A 19,452-nucleotide genomic window follows, 5' to 3' on the forward strand; every position below is an offset into this window, starting at 1 on the left:
CTAATATTACGCTCTTAATATGATCAAATATTGATTAGGAAACGAGTTAGCACATCATTTTGTGGTGTCGTGATTGTATAATTCCCGGATTTGAGTTGACCAGTAACTTTCGGCAGTTTGCGTGCTACAGGATTTCAGCATTAATTTAATGACATGCCGTAATAACACGCCGCGATGCAAGTGAAGTAACGACGCGTCATGCACGATAAACTATACATGATAGGTACACGACATTTTCCTTTTATTTGTACAATCTGCTTCTACCAAGAAAATGCGACTTAACAGCGTGTGTATTACAATCATTATAGCTTACCTATACTATCAAAATCTGAAGATGTATTTGTATTAAATTTACAAACTTTGATTAATAATTTACAAACTTTGATATTAAATAATGTTTTTTCAATTTAAGGTAAATTCCAATGTTGTGTTTAATAAATTTCTTTTTTTTTTATTTTTATTATTAAATGTTGCAGTGGCTGTATTTTACATATTTTAAGTTTGCAAATTGCCACAAAAAAGTTGCCATTAAATTGCCTATCAAGCTAAACTTCCTATCAACGCAGATTGCTCCATTATCAAGCAGCAAGTCGATTTAATGCAGATAAAAACGTGCAAGGTATCGCTTGTGATAACGTTATCATGAGAAATTTAATTTCTCTTTCATGTTTCTTTGCGGTCTACTTTTTCCTCTAGCATTCGAAATCAAGATAAAATTCTCCAGGTAGGGTCAACGCTAGCACAAAGAACACGCAAAAACTTTTCTTGATTTATCTACCATCGCGTTTTCGACGAAGTCAAGATTATAGTCGATGTATACATTGGGGTGTGGTGGTTACCTTACCCGCCGATTGGCCCGACCCTCGATTCTTTTTGCTGCGGCGCGATTATCCCCCAATATCCTGATACATTATTTATCTCTCCATCTATATAACCTTAGAGTTTTCATGAAGGCGAGAAACCTTCTCTGCCTGGGAATTTTTTTCCAATCCCTGGCACGAGATCCTTACCCGCCGACAATAACGAACGGACGAGACGACGAGTGCGAGTGAAGCTTTTCTACCTCCCTCATCATCCTTTTTCTCTTCGCTCACTTCGCTCCCTTTTCTCGGCAAGCTCGTTCCACCAACCGAAAGCCTGCCCACATTGACTGCCAAAAAAGCCTTGGCAACGGCACGACACTCATTTAATTTAAGGATAACAAAGCGCTATCCGAGACAAATCCCCGGATTAGTTTTACGGCGTTCCTATTTACACTTCAGTCAGAGGATCACTGTGTTTCACATTTCTCTATACGTACATTTTTACCGCGATGCAACGTTTCCATATAATATATGCTGCATAAGCAAAACAATTCTGTATAAATTATTAGGAACTGCTGTAATTTAGAAATTCATGAATTTTTAATGAATAATAAAATGCCAACAATTATTATAATACCGGTTAATTATTAGTCATATTATTATGTGTCTAAAAAGTCAAATTAGTGAAATATTTTTGAAGCAATTGATTGGTGATATATTAATATTTCTATTTACAAAGATGTATTTTCGTAATATTACGTTATATATAAATGATAAAAGATACAAAATTAGTTCTAACGAAAGAAATCAATGTCAAAATAATTTTTATTTTACATAAAGGTATGATTACATTCAACTCAACATCTATATTAAAAGTGTAACGTCTTATCGAATTTATCTCCAATATTGTTGAAATTACCGTTAATAACGTAGAATAGACCATGAATCACATTCCATGTGCTTCGATCTTACGCATACCCAAATTAGATTGGCCATGATTGACTCATTCGAATCGATGCGCACCATTGTTCGCTGCATGCCATTGTATGCATGTTGTATGGTGTGGAGCGGTCATTAATATACAACGCTACAAGGCACACCATGTAGAGATGAAAATTAGGTGAGAGATATTCAACGAATTATTATAAGATATATAATAATGAAATACGCAAGAAACTAAATATTAATTAAATTAAATTAATTAATTTTTTTCCATTTCAAGCATACTAAACGATCTACAATTAACGTTAGATTTCAGTGAAAGAGAGAGAGAGTATGGAATTTTATTTATAATTTTACATGCCATGTATTTTGATACGCGCACGTACTTTTATATTTGTGTGTGTGTGTGTGTGTGTGTGTGTGTGTGTGTGTGTGTGTGTGTGTGTGTGTGTGTGTGTGTGTGTGTGTGTGTGTATATAGAGCTTGATTTTTTATATTACATAAATTATAAATAGAATTAATAAAAAAAAGATTACAGAGAGAAAATAATGAAAATATTCGTTCTATTAATGAATCATATATTAATAAATTATACATAGATATGAATATTAATAAAATTCGTCTTTGATAATACAAAATTTCAATAAAACATGTTGATTATAGTAATAACAAATAATATATTAATTATTAATAGTAAGAACTGATAGATAAACATTATAATTTTTTATAATAATTAAAAACGATTATCATACAAGTTAGAAATTGTTATATATTGTTTGACACGTACATAATAAAGATTTTTGTCGCTATATAAATCTATGCACAATATTAAATTTGAAGTAATCAAATATGTCATTGCAAACAAGCAGTAACATTTAATATAACTAATATAGATTAACATCCTTAAAATAAATCTAAAAATTATTAAACATTTTCTGAGATAGCTAAATATTTTTTATTTCTGTGACTATCAGTCACAAGTGCCAAAATATTTAAAAAAGAAATGTGACATTTGGACATGTGCGTAAAATATCGATATGAAGTTAACGAGCAACCAGTTGCATTTTAGTTTACGAACGTATTGAACATAACGTGAGAATAGATCGATGTAAATATTTGTTATTATTTTTATTTATTAGAGGGGGTGCAAGTATCAATATCGTAAGTAGTTGAGATAGACGTACGACCAGCCTTCGTTAACCGTGAGATAGGACTCTAGCGCACCGAAGAAACAGCTTCCTCCGTCGTCCCGCGCGCACTCATGATTTCACGAGGTCCTCTTTATTTCGGGTATACCGTGGACAAATGCGACTAACGTATCGAACTTCCGTCCCGGCTAATTTATGGCGTTGGGATTAGGGGAGTAAAATAGAGAGGGAGAGGCCGGAAAATGGCAATTCTGCAGTGCGGGTAACTATCCCCTTTTGCCCCCTCCTTATTTCTCGACCTAGCTCACCCGAATGGGTTCAAACGCTTAAGAGGCGTCTCTCTTTTTCTCTTTCTCTCAGCCATAGTGAAATATCACTGCTAAGAGAAAGAAACGGTCACCCCCTCTGGGGGTTGACAAAAACAGGGGTAATAAAACTTGGGAACGTCCCTGTGTACCTCCGATCGAACTGGGAGGATACGTTCGAACGATTACCTTTCCGGTTACGTACCTATACATGCGCCTGAACCTCTTCGGACTGCCGTTTTCAAACAAGATAAAAGAACAGTAAAAAACGATTTATATTTGTGCATTAAGCGTGATGCAGAGAGCAAATACTCGAGGGGAAAGTTGCACCAGTGAGCATCATCGCGATTTCCAAGCTTGAATAGCACGATGTGTACGTGATAAAATGTATGTTTTCAATGTGCGTTCTAACGACGTACCGTTTGAAGGATTATGTACGTCGTTACACTTATTAAAATTAACAGATTAGAAAAAACATAGCTCGTACTTTGATGGTGTATTGTGTCCTTAAACTCTTATGAAGTTTGCGCAACTTTGTAATTTGAAATTTATTTTTGCACTACCCGTTATTACATGCTACATTTACTAATTAGATGCTGAACAAAGCATCATTTATCAGAAATTACCCTTACTTTATGCCCGGAGAAACAGAAGAGTTAAGCTGAATCATGGTCAATTAATCATGCTTATTTGGTGTAATATGGGTCACTGCGTCTTTCGAGCACAACGCATTATCCTATTTCCATAAATAAAACATATTATAATAATGATTACGTATCCCTACGGAAATTATTTTTGTACGCGATGCTATTCTCGTTCAGTATCTTCTAATTTTTGCGAATAGCAACCTTTATATTCCATCACATCGTTACTCACAAGCGTGCAAAAATATAGATAGAGTTGTTTATTTTCAATTATTTCAATTGTGTATTTTTTCTTCCCGCCTTTTACTTACAGTTTTTTCGCAAAGTAAAATTATTAGAATTAAAATAAAATAAAATTATTGGATAACACGCCATACATTCTTAAACAAGAGTTTTGAGAAAAGGATTGGATGACTACTTGTGTATGCATTTTTGAGGATTTACTTATTACGTCATAACTGTGTGTTCGTTTATCTGGAGGATAGGGTCGTTAACTGAACGTATTACACGTCGAAACCGCTACTTGACAACCGATTAGAGCGCGACAACGACAGCGACTCAAGGAAACGACTTTACAGGCACACTCGACGATAATTGGGGATTGGTGCGCGAAGTCGGTTTAGGCTTTGATGTGGTACCTTTGCCACCAATACATTTGCAATGTGTCTCTACTTGTACTCAGGTCGATGCCAAAGACGAATTCCGCGGGCAAGTAGTCATCGTGACATTGCCAAGACGATACCTCTCACCTAACTTTCCCGCGCGATCGTAGAATCCGGTGAAGAAGTAGTTACGGACAAAGACCACGTCTCCCTTCCACGTTCCGTCGCAGTCCTTTCGCTCGCTATTTCGAGAGTTCTCCGTTATCAATACTTAATGCAAAGAGACGCGGCAGCGACTAATGAACTCTCTTACTCCATCTCTCACCATCGGAGTCCATTGTCTTTTCGCGAACGCTGCATGCTGCCAGTGCGCCGTATTCACGATAGCAGGGATAGATACGCGGGGAAAGAGGACAGGCTTAACGGCCAGGAATTTGGAGCCTCATAATACCGGGAATCTCTATCGGATTTATGCTAATGCTCTGGCCTGCCTAGTATCTTGCCAATCCTTTCTGTTCTATTATCGCATGAATAACACGGGTGGGCGCGATGAATTCGGAAAGTGGATATAATATTACAATATTCTCGAATAATCAGATTTACATTTTTTTCTACTTTTATTGAATTGCCGCTGTTATCCCTTTTAATATAAAACAAACAAACGTAGAATTTCTTGAACACAAATAGTCATAGATTGTTAGTTTTTTGCAAATTAATATTGACTGATATTAAATTAAAATCATACAAATTTATTCTGCACTTTAGTTTTTTGGGAAGTTTTTTATTTGAGTTAATAAGTTAAAATAAAAATGAGATAAGTGTGAAAATATTACAGAGAAGATCATTTAAAATATAGATATTAATACAATTCTTTATTTTATATGTATAGTTTTTTGCATTTTTATTATTTTAACTTTTTTTATAAATCAAAGTTTGTATGAGTGTTATCTAAGAATTTGCCTTCCGTTTACATAGAAAACTTCACAATTTTCTTTTCAATCTAAAGTCTTCTGAATATCAATTTAATTTACACGGTTCTTACATTTTATTAAAGTCTGTAAAGTAGAAATTAATAAAACTATAAGTAAATTTAAGGAATAAATTATTCTGGTATCTTAATATTAGTTTAATGTTAAATTACTACATTCTTTATAATCTAATTATTATTTAACTTTTGATTATATTTTCTTTACATGTCGCATGACAGTAGGAACGAGAAAACTTCGGCCGCAATTTGCTTCGTAACTGCATGAGATTGACCAATGAAAAAGATATCAGAATGAAGTGACAAATTGATCTCACTCGGTTATAAAACAAAGTGATCTTTACGCCAGTGAGTAGGCTATTATCTCTGAAACATTCACTTAACTACTTTTCTCTCTGCCTTTCTTATCGGAATACCATCTGTGATGTATTAACAAATTAAATTCATTACGCATGATTTATTTGCTCTTACAGCTTATATTGACCAGTATAATGACTACTATAATCGAAAATGAAAACTTGATTTTACTTTAATAATGAACTAAAAGTAAAGCGCGAAATTATTAATATAACCTGTATAATAACTTGTTAACATCCTACGTATGTAATGAACATATTGAATAGGAGCTCAGTTAGAAATAACTATAACAGAATAAAATTTATTGACAAATAATAGCTTTATAATATTGATTTTAATAAAATTATTTATAAGATCGATTTTATATATAAATTAGAAATATAAGAAATTTAGTTTAATTATTTATACTAAGTATTACAAGAAAATTCGTTACTAAGAGTTTTAAAATTCCAGAATATATTTATATACTCTTGAGAAAATTATTATTTTAGAAATGTTTTTTTAAGAAATAAACAAGGTATTAACACACAAGGTATTAACACAAAAGACGTTTAAGTAAATATATAAATCGAGATTATCTTTCCTTACTCAGGATCCAGGAAGGAAGCCATCAGAGTTTCCAAATCTAATCGTAACCAGTAACTAACAGCTCGTTGCTGGCCTCGTTGTGTACCGCCAAAACATTACGACCACACAATGTCGCGCTGCTCGCGGCTTGCGGACGTGCCGCTGCGAGGTAGAACGAGAGTACCAGATTGCGCTAATTAATGCTAATTGCCCGAACTAATAAATAACCGCATGAATAAACATATTCGCCGGCCGTTGCCAGCGTTGGGAAGCGGCAAGGGGAGGAGGATACAGGACAGATACTGTGATACGAGGGCGAGAATAAGAGGGTGGGTGAGTGAAAGCGAGAGAATGGCGTGTAAGGGAGTACGTGTGCGGCGGGTACGTTGTGAGGTGTGCAGGCGCAAGTACGCGGCTGCATTCGTACCCGCGCGCCACCGTACGCGCTGAAATATTCATCGATTTCGGTAGCGGCAATTACGCCCCGCAAAACGAACCCGTGCCGTTCGTATGCCCCTCGCCACCATGGAAATTTATCTGTATGAACAAGTGAGCGTGCGCGCGGGCACTATTACGCGCGAATTCCGCCGGGAGATGCGCGCTCGTTGTTCTCGGTCGTCGCGGAAATACACATTTCGTTCCACGTATAAAAAAAATTGGAAGAAGTAGCTTGTTCGTACAGGATATAATGGATCACCCCTCCGCCTTTCCTTCTTCCTCGTCCTACAATCAAATCGAGATAATTTTTTTGCAAATTATATCGGGATATTAAATTAAAAAATCTTATACAATTTTTTTATTTTTTAAAATATTAAATTTTACGATTGTAAACACTTCATAAACATGATTTCTCTCTCTCTCTCTCTCTCTCTCTCTCTCTCTCTCTCTCTCTCTCTCTCTCTCTCTCTCTCTCTCTCTCTCTCTCTTCTCCCCCTCCCCTCTCTTTCTCTATCTCTCTCAATATTGTACAAAATATCTCAAATTCTCTGTATTTTCTTTATTGTGATGTAAAATTATTTTCTTCAATTTAATTTTTGCCAATGAAACACTAATTATAGTTTTATGAAAGATCACGTTTTATTGTTTAGTTATTAATAAATATAAAATATGTTTTGTTTGATTGTAATTAAATTGAACTCAACATATATAGGTACATCACGCATAAAACAAATTCTCGCTAGAGAGGAAATAGCTAAAAAATATATCATATATATGTGTATAACAAAATACTACATATAAAAGTATCTAAATGCAATGGGCGGAATAATTTGGGCCAACGTGAGCCAGTGCTAGGAAAACGATTTTGGTAATGCCGCAGACCGCGTAATCGATATTTCATTATATCGCGCCCGACTGACCTTTCCCGTCGAACTGGAAGAAAATTTAACCCGTTTCCAGGCTTAAATTACTTCCGGACATGAACCGTTCCAAGCACTGTTCACGAGAACGTTTCGCATTATAGACGAAATGCATACATTGTAGATCGCAGTTAGCTTTTAATATTTCTTTAAATAGAAAAGAGGCAATATTTAATTATTAATAATTAAAATTAATTAATTAATAAGAATCACAATTAACTTTGTAAAGAAGGAAGTTTTATCAAATTTTGCGAACAAAATGAACGAAAAGGTTAAAATGTGATTTTTCTTTTTAAGGTAACGTTATTGTTACCTTTTTACATTTAATTTCAAACGTTTACATCGATTTCTTGATAATACTTTTCTGAAATTTAATCTAAGTCTGTATATTAACACATATTTATACCTATATTTAGAATGTGATATGAATGTGTTATCTTTATTTTCTCTTGCAACACAATCTCTAAATTTATAAAAAAATGTTAATGTTTAATAGGAATCAAGTCATTACACCATCTTAAATAGTTTTGGAAAAGGTTCTGCATTTTTTGCTACTCACACTTGTAGAAATTAAAGGACTTTTTATAAATATTCTTTAATATTCTGATTTCCAATATCACAAGCATATTCGGCACAACATTATCGCGCATTAGTAGGCATGCTTCTGTTAATCTCTATTTCATCGCGATATTTTATATTCGGAGATCTGAAACTCTTCAATCACGTTGCGACGTTCCAAATAGTAGATAAATTTTTTGTGCAAATATCGTATTCTCTCTTTATCCACTACTTTTCTCTCGCTTTCTCTCGTTTTGGTTCTTTGTACAATATAATGAAATTAGTGACAGTTGAAAGCACTTTTCCTGTTACATTTTTGATGAAAGATTGAATCGTAAAATAGCCATCGGCGAACCAAGCTTTAATCAAATATGATATAAATGGATATTTATGATCGCAATAATGACATATCATATTTTGCTTTATGTTCTTTTAATAATTTATGAATAAAAGTTAATCAATTTTCTTTAATACAGACATCGAAATGGTACTCTTTTAATAGTTTTGAATAAAAAAGATTTTGTAGACGCAAAATAAAAAACTATTTAATTTCAAATAATTTTTGTTATAACAAAATTGTTTTACTATATTTATATATAGGGTACATGTAATATTTAAAAGATAAAATATTAAACTATATGAAGAAAAGATAATATTAACGCAAGACGTTTTGCTGCAGTTTTAGATTATTAAAAAAATTAAATATTATTACAGAATTTTATCGTGAGTAAAACGAGATGTCACAGAAATTTGAGATAGTATATCGTATATTGTAAAATTATCGGCATTTCTTAGAGATTCTACTTCCCTATCGTAAAAAGTCGGTGCTTCATGTAAAATGGAGAAAGTATCTGGAATCTTCGCAACGTGACTGACATGTCACATCGTATAGTATAAAGTTGATAGATGCACAATCTGCGTGAATTTGAGAATTTGTATTTTATGAAATAACGAAAAAAGAGTTTTATTTCTAGTGAAAATCGATAAAACAAACTACAAAAAAACTATTATTACTGGCAGAACTATTGCTATCGTCTGATATGACATGAGATAAAAAATTTATTTAAATGACATCTTCACGAAGGGAAAACAGGTCAGGTCATGTGAAATAAAATACTTCTAGTTATTAATAGTTTACACGCGTACATATTTACTTCTATTTTATTACAAAATTACATAAATAATATTTTATTATAGTGCTATGTATTCATGTTGTGTATCTTTAAAATGCATTATGATAATGTATTTAAATGTTGAACATTTTAAATACGTCAACAAAGATAACACGGTTAGTAATGTTCTCGGAGATCCTCGGCTCTGCGGATAATAAATCCTTCAGCACAGTCATATAAAGCTACCCAACATTTTACTTAAAAAATATGAGATTTGTATTTATGAATGTATATGCATGAAATTTGGCATGAAAATTCATGACAAAAGCGCAGGACGTGAGCTGCATACGCACACGTACACACAAATATACATGCACGCAAGTTTCTATTGTAGTGTGTCGACATCACGTACAACGTAATATTCCGCGTATGAAGGTTGATAATAGTGCTTTCCTTGCTGTAATACGTTGTTAGTAACAGGCGTGGATATTTCTGGGGCATAAAATTTTTACACGATCATATATGCGCTAACGGAAATGTCAGTCTACGTAAAAGTTTTTTTTGTAGAAGAGTTTTTAATGAGATAGAAATACATGTCCATTAAATAAATTTTTAATTACGATTCTCTAGAATTTAACCGCGTTGATTTAAGTTTTCTGTATTTTTATAAAACTAATACTATTTAAAATACCTGTGTATATGTGTGTACATGTATTGTACCTGTGTATATGTATTGGTCCGTGCATGTATTGGTTTAGCCATATTCGCGAATTGAATGTACAAGCCATTGATTGTTAAGATGGAATTTATGGAAACAAATCGCGCCGTATATGTACAATGTTCGTATATGTGTACACCGTGAAGATAGTACACACATTAATAATAATGATTTGCACGAATAACGATTACTGCCAACACAGTAATTACGTCCATTAGCCGTACATCATAGAATGGGCGTAGCTTTATGTGCCATGATGAACGTCAGTATGGTCGATGAATGCAAGTATGGTTTCTCCCTTTATTCATCGTACGCCGAGTCACGTCAATTATTGTAATACTTATTGCAGCTAGGCGTAACCGGACTGGCACGTTCACGAACAAAGCGGAATCCTATTATTACTTCCAAGGCTTTTAACACATCCTTTGAAAAGCGATGCTTTTGAAAGGACTTATCCAAGTATAAAGTAATACCTGGTCGTTTCTAAAGGAATATTTGAAATCGCATGGCAAATCGCGTAACCTCGAGTACGAGGTTCAACGAGAGACAGTGCTAGCAGCGAATTTTCCAATTCTACGTGTTCTAATGTAATGACTGCATATGGACCGGCGCGCTTGTGGTATGGTCTCTTGGTTGACCGAGTTGCATAACCTGCGGGTCCATGGAGAATAATTTTCTCGTCCGCGGCTGTAAGTCCCTGGCACATATGAAAAAAGTGAGAGCCAATTATAATTGGAATATTTCAAGAGCGTGGATTTACGGGATGGTTAAAAGCATGAGGGAGCAAAAGTAGTTCGCAATGACTTGGCGCCATTCAACAATGGCGCAGTAATTAGAAGCGCCACGATTGCATGCATATATGTAATAACGACGTGTGTAACTTTTGTGGTAATGTCGCCAGCATTATTGCCGTAATGTTCAGCGATGTAATATTTATCGGATTAATTTTACCGGCAATTTCTTGAAATTATATGCTGTATCAACGTCCGGCCGAGAACTTTTGTAGAGGTTAATATTAAATTTAATAGCGTACAGCTAGTTGGAAATTATGAATTTTTATGGACAGCTCAGAGTCTGAAATTATATCTACTCGAAAAGTTAAACTGTAAAGAGATCTAAAAACTAGATTTAAAAGTCTTGTAGAAAAGATGTTAATAAAAATCTTAAAGCTGCATATGTACTATGCATGATCTTTTTAGCTCTTTTTAATGCAAAAAAAGAAATGGAATAGAAATATAATTGAATACAAAAGACAAAAGTGCTATAAATGTCGGGTAAAATGTAAAATTGTAATTGTGAAGCTTGTCAATTATATTTAAACTGTAGAGAGTTATCTAATATTTTGTTGGAAAATAATTTTAAATTATATGATACTGGATTTTACTTTATGTCAAGATCACTATCTTTTCTTAATATAAAGAGTTAAAAAAAATAAAAGTACGGAAAGTTAAAAGAATGATAAATAATTACAAACTTTTGATTTTCATACATATAAAACATTAATTAATTGTATTAGTATTTATTAGATTTTTTTGCAACGTATTTGACTTTGTAAATATATCCTTTATTAAGAATTTTTTAAATAAATACTCGCTATTTTACTTTTTGAATTGCAATGACGAAGTTCAAATAATATAAAAAAATTTGTAACAGAACGTTTTAATATTTATTTGTTAAAATAATTATAGGTTGTAAAAACAAGTAATGTCTAATTTAAAAAAATTGAATGCTAAAAGAAATTGTTTCTAAAATTACATATGCCTTTTACTTTATCGTATAAATTCAGATGTTGGCAAATTTTTTTCTGCTGGCGATATACTACCAGCAGCATTGGTAATGATCGTTATTCTCGTTGCATCGAATCGTCCCAGTTGGAACCCATCGCAATGTATCCGTCACAATGCCGCTGTCGGCCTACTTTGTCACGTGCGTGAAAAGTGCAGCAAATCAGGGAAATAAAGCGCTTGTCGGCACACTCATGCATGTACATGGCAGTAAAAAAAACTTTTGCGATATAAACGTTACCTGTACCATCCCCTTAGGATTTTCCCCGCGAAACCATGTATACATGACTCTAAAATGAATTCCTCTGTCACAATTTACGCTCAGGAATTTTCATTACTGACTATTTAACTGTGTAGTTTCACACATCATACATGCGTGTGCGCGCGTGTGTATGTATGTACAGGATTGATCTCTTTGACAAAGAGTGGTAATCAACTGTTTTTCCAATAAATTACGCACTATATAACAGTATTTTTTCGACGTGATAGTCATCTTTATGATGATAAGCTTGTCGCATTACTTGCCGGTCGCCTCGTAAAATCCGGTATCAGGAAAACCTAAACCAATTAAGTCCTTATGCGCCGGGTCTATAGCGAACCTGTGAGACCCGGGATGGCGCGCAAATCTATCTCCTTAAATCATCTTCGACGTAACTACGGGGACGCGCACCGACGATACGTCAAGATAAGACGATCGTTCCGAGGAGCACGAAATTCGAGACCAGATTCCCCGGGGTGTCGTGAAACTGTTTGTTTTAGCGTTCGTAATTGAAATAGATTGCGGTGGATATAAGATGACTATTTAATGTATAATATGTAGGTACTAACTAATGCCTTCTCTCTCTCTCTCTCTCTCCATCTTCTATTTATCTATCTCTTTATCTTTCTATCTCTTTCTTTTTTATACATATACATTGTTAATGATGCAAATGTGATCGTTCTGTTATATAGAACATGGTCCATTTAATGATAGAATTAGCGGGCCATCTCTTTGATATTAAACCTAATTTAATACAATACATGTATTACTGTAATACATACTGTGCATAATACATTTTACCAAATATATTTTACACGCGTGATTGCTTTCTATTGTATCGAATATATGGTTACATGAATTGATTAAATTAACATGCCTAAATATTAAACGATGAATAATAGTTTTTATAAGCAAATACATTCAGAAGACTTAATATTTTTTTGTTAATAAAAAATTAACATTGTAAATATTTTTGTCTTGCTGAGATTTATGATAAATATTAACATAAAATAAACATAATAACTAATATAAATTCTTTTAGATTAAATTGATTTTAAATGGGCATAAATACAAATATTGATTTATATACAATGTAAAAACATCTTACATAAAATATATTGCTTTAGTATACAACATTATCAATATTTCATAATTTTATCTCCAATAATTTTATCTCCTTTAATTTTTTACTAGAATAATTAAAGGTATTTGCACATTATATATATGTACGCAAATAAATCTAAGTGTATTTAAGTAATCATAAATGAAAACTTGAGCGGTATATATTCTATGAAACGATTACCCACAAGAATGGTTGGCATTTTCCTCTGCGATAACCATGTCTCGTCATCCTTTAACACCCGCTGTAGGTGATGTAAAGACAACGAGATCTGAACTCCGAGGTTCGACTTAGAAAGGTAAACTGAGCGCGACGAGTATACACGATGCCCTCCGCCAACAACGACGCTCGACTTCGTAATTCTTCGTTTACGACTGCCAGCTTTACATCTATACTACTCCAGCGAAGTGTCATGTGCTGGAAAACAGGGAAAAGAAAAAGGAGAGAATATATACAATAGACAAGAATAGACGGAAAGAGATAGGAGGGATTGGAAGGTGATGTTCGTTCCGAGCGGCGGAGAGGAGAAATTCGGGGATGGCAAGACCATTGGCATTAATCCAGAATAGGTAAGAGCTGGAATGTAGTTGGTATCACGGAAATGAGAGAAAGAGAGACAGAGAGATAGAAAGAGAGGAAGACAGAATGATATTGAAAGAAGGTGAAGAGAGACAGAAAAGAGACATGCTTTTCCGAAGGAAGAATAGGGAAAGAGATGAAAGGAAAAGGAAGGAAGGATAATGTATCCACGATAAAACTAAGCCGGCTAACACCAGGGATAAAAAGACCCCAACGGACGCTTGGCAGTGTCACCAAATTGCTCGAATATTTTGCGCCCCTGAAGTGCGGGAGAATAGAGGGATAGGTATGGCTATGTGTGTGTATGTGTATGTGTGTGGAGGATAGCGGAATCCGCTTGACCACAGCCGGGATTCCCTGATAAACTTCCGGTTTAAGGAATACGTTTACTGTGTTATTCCTGGCAGAATCGCGGGAACTTTATCTAGGTAGAGCAAAGTCGGAGAGACTGGAAACTTTGCCGAATTTGCTAGTAATGCAAATAGGATTTCTATGCAATTTTCCGCGTATCATCATATTTAATTCTTATAAAAAGGTATCTAATTTGCTAATTTACTAGCGAGTATTAGAGATTTACTAATTTTAAAGTTTAATATATCATATGCTTTGTTACGTTAAATAATATTCTAGAAATACTATTATGTTTAAATCTAAAAATCACATATTTATAAATTAATTAAAACAGTTTTATTAAAATGATGTCTTCCAATCAACAATATATAATATTTATTATTAGACATTTTAAATAAAGATAAATATTTATTAAAAAATTATTTAGTTGTGAAGAATTAGAAAGCTGTCAAATTGACAGTGTCAATTAGCTTATGATTAGATTTAATATCGATAGCTAAAAAAAGATGTATATTTTTGTGAACAATTCTGTACATAATTTTGAACTCAAAAGTGGATGGAAGTTAAAACTCACAAGTTTTCCATCCAACTAACGGCGATCCAACTTTCCCCGTAACTCTGCGTTTTCATGCGGGGAATGAAAGCGGGACCGGCAGCATGAGGGTCCCCGCTTTTTCCACTTGATTAAAAATTTACACTTCATGGAGCGAACTTTCTATCGTATTTTAACGATCGATTCTACTTACCGATTCTCGCTGAAACGCCGCAGACGTCACCAATTATTTCTCCTAGCCCGTGACGTAAATCTGTTGATGACTTACGCTTACGACTAGAACATAACGAATTAGCCGATAGAACACGAATATTTCAAAGTGCCGATACGATCCGATTAACGAATATATTCATGACGCGTTTTAATAGGGAAACATATTTTCGAAGGTTCCGGCGAATTATCCGAAATTACTACTAAGGCTCGCTTCGATCGACCGCTAACGATGCGGAATATTGCCAATTGGTGGAAATTGCGCACTACTTACTTCTTACGATGAATCGATATTTATACTTATCTGTATTCCGATCGCGCTATCGCAAACCGGATCGTGAATGCGCGACACGATTGGCGCAAGAAGTGTCCGATTTGTCTAATATTGCCGATTCGATTGGTAATAGATTAGTCTGTTCTAGCGGGATAGATGGCTTGACACCGTCAGATGTACATACACTCAGGATGTTATAAAGTCGTCCACTCACACGCGGATTAAGGGGTTAATTACACGCTACCGCGTGTAACATGCCTTGGGCTACATGAAACTTTAGACACCATTGATTTGTGGCATTACTAACCCGCCTCATGAGAACTATATATATATATATACTATGTATAACATGCATGCGTGCATGCGTGTGTATGTATAAATGTATGTATATAGATACGTATACGTGCATACACATGGGCGGTACAGTTAAATATATCTGCTTATGTACACGTGCGTCTACGTGTATCGTAGGCTACCTTAATTCGAAATTTGTATTGGTGATCAAGGAAATTCCTTGTTCGCCGGTAACCCAACGAAACTCGAAAACGGATTTGTCCTTACGACCTGCGACTGGCAGTCTCGATGCAAACTTCGCCACGCCGCGCTGCACACGTAGCGCCAAATACTCGCCTCACAAGTATCTTGGAGTGAGTTTATTCCGTGCCTTAGGGCTACTCTCGTATACAGCGGTCGTAGGACAGTCGCGCGCGTGAGAAGCGTAGCATGTCCTGAAATCAACTGTTTCTAACACAATGATCTAGTACGAAATGTCAGTGAGACATCGGGGCACGTATTTTCGTCGCCGAGGTTTGCGATAAACCTTACACTGATTATATATCGTTACCGTGATTTCCGTACGTAAATGCTACAGATAAAAATGGCTGCGTTATAAGTAAAAAGGAACAAGAAAATAAGAGGAGCGTTATCCAAGGAAAGTCTTACGTCATGTTCAAGGAAAATCCTTTATCCGTCGGAACCAGGCTCGGGTACATATTTGTTCTTCCTACCTCGCTCTACCGCTCGCTCTCCGAAGTCGCGTTTGGCAACCTCGAGTCTGGCAAACTTCGTTTCGGCCCGTACGACACACTCGCTCATACTTATCGAACTATATCTCTCGTCTCTCGGCCCCGTCGCTTTCTTTTTACCTCTCGTTCCCGCGTACGCGCGCCTGCTCGCAACGCCCGTCTTCGCCCGCAGTTTATGTTTCCTTCTTCCTCACCGCAAGGAAAATCGCAGCTTCGTCTAAGATGCTAGTAGCGAAGTCCCTATTACCAGCACCGTCGGCGCGTTCTCGAGGAGGGAATTCCAATGCATAAGTACATTCTCGCGAAACGCGTTCTGCGTGCAGCTTCCGTCCTCTAACCAGAGACCCTTCCGTTCCCTTTCTTTTCTTCACCCCCACTCCTTCATTACATTTTTTCTATCTCTCTCTCTTTTTCCGTTTATCTCATTTTCTCTTTCCCCCTCATTGTTGGTACTATGGCCATTCCTACCTTTTTTCAATTTCCGGAATAAGGAGGCTCTCGTGCCTTCTTTCATTCTCCCGGCAGTCACCGTGCGCAGGGTTTTTTTTTTCTTTTCCTCTCTCCTCTCCTCTCCTCTCTTCTCTCTCTCTCCATCTTCGTTTCATCCCATACGAGTTCCGGCGATTTGAGAGAAGTGAAGAGTTTTAATCAACGAAACCGGCGGTGTCGCGTAGACCCCGTAAAACCAAGCTGGTATACTTCAAAGTCTTAGTTAAACTGAGTGGGACTTAGGGTGAACTACCGCGCGTAAAAGCCGCGACGTTTCCTCGTCGAGTGATTTTTATTCGCTGATAGCAACGACCTGCTGTTTCGCAATCTGTAAAATTCTTGTCTTAATAGTAATATCTGCAGAACTAGTTTTTGTAGATCATAAGTCCATGGAACATACATATTTATAATTTTTAAAGTATTTTTCTATTTTATATATTAAAGTAAAATTAAATGATTAAGATCAATAGAAAGCATTCACGCGTCTCTAAAGAAATTTTATAATCTTATTTAAATTATTAAAAAAACCGTTATAGCGAGATTATAATATCAAATTTGTATATAAAAGTTTGTTACAATTATTATAAATATTTATAGTATAAGTCTCTTTATTTAAACTGCAGTGACGTAACTAATTAAAAATATTCGGTGAAATTTGGTACGTAATCCTTCCAAACGAAGATTGTGAAATCAAATGTATATGTGAAATCGTTCACATTCGTATCACGGAAAAAGAACTTGAGACAGTATTGACTTTGAGGCTGACAGTATTGACTAAAAGAATTTTAAAGGGGAAAACATGGTGGTGTGCGCATGGTGGTTCTATAAAACGGAGCCTGGTATTGCGAAGCAGAGTCCTATAAGCGACGGCGTCTTCATCCTTTAAACTACACCTCTTTACCGCTCGAAATTCACTCGTTGTATGCTTCCTCCGTTTGACGGAAGAAATGTGGTAGTTTCGTCGGGGCGAAGAATCGCGCATTTTACAGAAAATCGAGCGAGCGTGCGTATCCGAGCCACTGGAGAATTGGGTCCAGTGACCCAAGCGGAACAAAGGAAACCGACGAAACGGATTTGTATATATGCTGTTGGATGGAAGAATCGACTGGTGCATACAGAGGAGAACGCGAGGTACGCTTCGGGGAGGGGGGGGGGGGAGTGAAGAGAAGGGTGGCCACCGTGCGCAGGGGTGAAAGGCCACGGCGAGGGGATAGAAAACAAGTGGGTGCGCGATAGTGCAATCTTCCGGTGGTGTCGCGTTTTCCGGTCGGGCGATTCCGCGCTGAGCTCGGCTCTCCGCTTCCACCGATCCTCAATTCCTCCCTCATCCTCCCTCGATTTCATCCCGTTTCTCTCTCGCTTCGTCCCGCTTTTGCCGTCCTCTTCGGTTCCGGCGTGGGGTACCTCTTGTCATTCCCGTTCCCTCATCTCTCCCACCATGTTCCTTCCGTTTTATCCCGAAAGCTTGGTCCAGCAACTAGGTGCCGGCGCACCTAGGGAAAGCCTCGTCAGCGGGTGCGCTCTCCCTTTAACGGCTTCCCACCGCAGACCCATAGAAACCTCGCGTATCTCACCCTTCGGTTGAACATTCGCTGCCTCTTTGTCTCTCACGTGAACTGCCTCCACTTTACTCTCTTCGTACTCCTTCCCTTCCAACGTTGGGTCTCTGCGGACTGCTTCGACTCTAAATCGACTAGGAGTTATTGTGAGTCCTCCATAATAAAAACGATATATCTCACGGCAATTCGTCGTTGATTCTACTGGGTTATTCCTTTCTCTCAATGACCGACATACTCGAGGGACGAAACAATGCGATTGTCGTTTACTGTGCAAGCGAAGTCCTGTGTTACGACTTGAATTGTTTCTTCGTGCAAACCCAGAAGCATATCGTTAAAAACAACGGCCGATAAAGAATTCTAATTAAAAAAGATATAAACCAGAATAATAAGAGTATTATATATAACAATGATTTTTAGCTTAGTACATATACTATACATTATAATATTATTATATTAAACATGATAAACGATTTTTTAAGTCAATTTTGATATATCTTTATTCAGATTTTTTACTATCTTGTTTTAATTGGGTTAAATAATTTATATATAAATTTTTAATTTCGCACGAGTGATATACCAGTTTCTTTTATTACTTTCAAAAAACATAACATATAAAAAGTTTATCCTGAAATAAATAAAATAGAGAGACAATTGAGAGAGAAAGAGAGAGAAAAAGAGAGAGAGGTGCTTAAATAAATTGTTAAAATTATGTTAGCTCTATTAGTATAATTCTGTAATTTAATTATAAATTTGGTTATCTATGTTATACTTTTCTATTTTTAAGTTTAAGTGAAACGTCGAGGGAAATATAATTTTACAAGACGTGAATTAATGCATCGTTATTCTGCACGGGATACTACTTCTTCCTCAAATTCTCACGTTCGTATAACCGGATAAATACTTGGTAGCAAGTGTAAAGCAGAGAGAGAGAGGAACATTCGTATCGTTTCTTTGCACTTTCACCCATGCGGGTATAACTTGGCATATGCCGCAGTTACGCTGCGGCGAATTTCGTTAGATTTTGCGACGCGAACGATTCTCACGAGGTCGCATTTAGAACTCGAAGTCCTGATGCGTAACGTCGCGAAAATTTTTCTCTTTCTCTTTTTCGTTTTTCTTTTACCTTGTTAGCTACTTTATATGTAACATT

At 35.8% G+C, this 19,452-nt stretch overlaps 1 protein-coding gene across 6 annotated transcripts in view; it reads left to right on the forward strand.

Moving 5' to 3' along the window:
* Positions 1-19,452, forward strand: part of LOC105834144 (lachesin) — a 171,609-nt gene that overhangs the window by 96,505 nt on the left and 55,652 nt on the right. The window lies entirely within an intron of this gene.

Source organism: Monomorium pharaonis, chromosome 6 (assembly GCF_013373865.1).
Source record: "Monomorium pharaonis isolate MP-MQ-018 chromosome 6, ASM1337386v2, whole genome shotgun sequence".
Classification (NCBI taxonomy): domain Eukaryota; kingdom Metazoa; phylum Arthropoda; class Insecta; order Hymenoptera; family Formicidae; genus Monomorium; species Monomorium pharaonis.